Source organism: Nicotiana attenuata, unplaced genomic scaffold (genome assembly GCF_001879085.1).
Source record: "Nicotiana attenuata strain UT unplaced genomic scaffold, NIATTr2, whole genome shotgun sequence".
In the NCBI taxonomy this organism is placed as follows: Eukaryota; Viridiplantae; Streptophyta; class Magnoliopsida; order Solanales; family Solanaceae; genus Nicotiana; species Nicotiana attenuata.
In genome coordinates, this window is record NW_017670393.1 from 422527 (window position 1) to 422972 (window position 446).

Consider the following 446-nt stretch of genomic DNA (forward strand, 5'->3'; position numbering starts at 1 on the left):
ATATATATATATATATATTCTCAACTTCTGATTTTCCTAATCTCATATAAAGAGTACAAATTTTCGTACGCTTAACTCTTAAAATGGTAAAAAGATAACCTTCTTTTCATGTGAAAATAATTTCTATCTTTACAATAAAAAAAATCTCATATACTTTCTCATATTATGTGATAATTTAAAGCATATTCGAAAGTAGTAATATTAATAACTATATAAAATCATATTTTTCAAAAAAAAAATTCAAAAATGTTCCACCCAAAATACCATATCAAATGTATATACGGTATCAAGGTTGTTAAACTTACGGGGCCTTATATTAACATAGTGTCACGACCCAATTCCGTTATAGGCCGTGATGGCGCCCAACACCATTGTTAGGCAAGCCAACACTAATCAATCTAGTGGTTTCTCGATTTAATAAAGATTATTTAATGAATAACATTTTT